Consider the following 1,897-nt stretch of genomic DNA (forward strand, 5'->3'; position numbering starts at 1 on the left):
ACATACACTGACACCAAGACACAAAGACATACACTGATGCCCAGTAACACAGACACACACTGACACCAAGTTACAAAGGCACGCACTGCATGGGGGGGGGGGGGGAGGGGGGGGCACATTGGCGCATTGGTTAGCACCGCAGCCTCACAGCTCCAGGGAACCGGGTTCTATTCTGGGTAATGCCTGTGCGGAGTTTGCAAGTTCTCCCTTTGTCTGCGTGGGTTTCCTCCGGGTGCTCCGGTTTCCTCCCACATGCCAAAGACTTGCAGGTTGATATGTTAATTGGCCATCATAAATTTCCCCTAGTATTTGTAGGTGGTAGGGAAATATATAGGGATAGGTGGGGAAGTGATAGGAATACGGGATTAGTGCAGGATTCGTATAAATGGGTGGTTGATGGTCGGCACAGACTCGGTGGGCCGAAGGGCCTGTTTAAGTGCTGCATCTCGAAACTAAACTAAATACTGACACCTAGTGTCACTGACACACAGTAACACAAACAAACACACACTGACACCCAGTCACACAGAGAAACACTGATACCAAGTCACAAAGACATACACTGATACCCAGTCACACAAACAAACACACACTGACACCCAGTAGCACAGAGAAACGCTGATACACAGTAACAATGACATGCACTGACACCAAGTAACACAGACACACACCGACACCCATTAAAAAAGACATACACTGACACCAAGTCACAAAGACATACACTGATACCAAGTCACAAAGACATACACTGATACCCAGTAACACAGACACACACTGACACCAAGTAACAAAGACATACACTGACACCAAGTAACAAAGACATACACTGACACCAAGTAAAAAGACAGACAATGACACCAAGTAACAAAGACATACACTTACACCAAGTATTTTGACATACACTGACACCAAGTAACAAAGACATACACTGATACCCAGTAACGCAGACACACACTTACACCAAGTAACAAAGACATACACAGACACCAAGTCACAAAGACATACACTGACACCCAGTAACACAGAGAAACACTAATAAACAGTAAGAAAGACAGACACTGACACCAACTAACACATTCACACACTGACACCCAGTAACAAAGACATACACTGACACCAAGTCACAAAGACATACACAGATACCAAGTCACAAAGACATACACTGACACCAAGTAACAAAGACATACACTGACACCAAGTAACACAGACACACACTTACACCAAGTCACACAGACACACACTGACACCAAGTAACAAAGACACACACTTACACCAAGTAACACAGACACACACTGACACCCAGTAACACAGACACACACTTACACCAAGTAAGACAGACATACACTGACACCAAGTAACAAAGACATACACTGATACCCAGTAACACAGCCACACACTTACACCAAGTAACAAAGACAGACACTGATACCCAGTAACACAGACACACACTTACACCAAGCAACACAGACATACACTGACACCAAGTAACAAAGACATACACCTACACCAAGTAACACATACATACACTGAAACCAAGTAACAAAGACATACAATTACACCAAGTAACAAAGACACACACTTACACCAAGTAACACAGACATACACTGACACCAAGTAACAAAGACATACAATTACACCAAGTAACACAGACACAAACTTACACCAAGTCACACAGACACACACGGAAACCAAGTAACAAAGACACACACTTACACCAAGTAACACAGGCACACACTGACACCAAGTAACAAAGACACACACTTACACCAAGTAACACAGATATACACTGACAACAAGTAACAAAGACATGCACTGATACCCAGTAACACAGACACAAACCTACACCAAGTAACAAAGAAAGACACTGATACCCAGTAACACAGACACACACTTACAC

Source organism: Heterodontus francisci, unplaced genomic scaffold (genome assembly GCF_036365525.1).
Source record: "Heterodontus francisci isolate sHetFra1 unplaced genomic scaffold, sHetFra1.hap1 HAP1_SCAFFOLD_88, whole genome shotgun sequence".
Lineage (NCBI taxonomy): Eukaryota > Metazoa > Chordata > Chondrichthyes > Heterodontiformes > Heterodontidae > Heterodontus > Heterodontus francisci.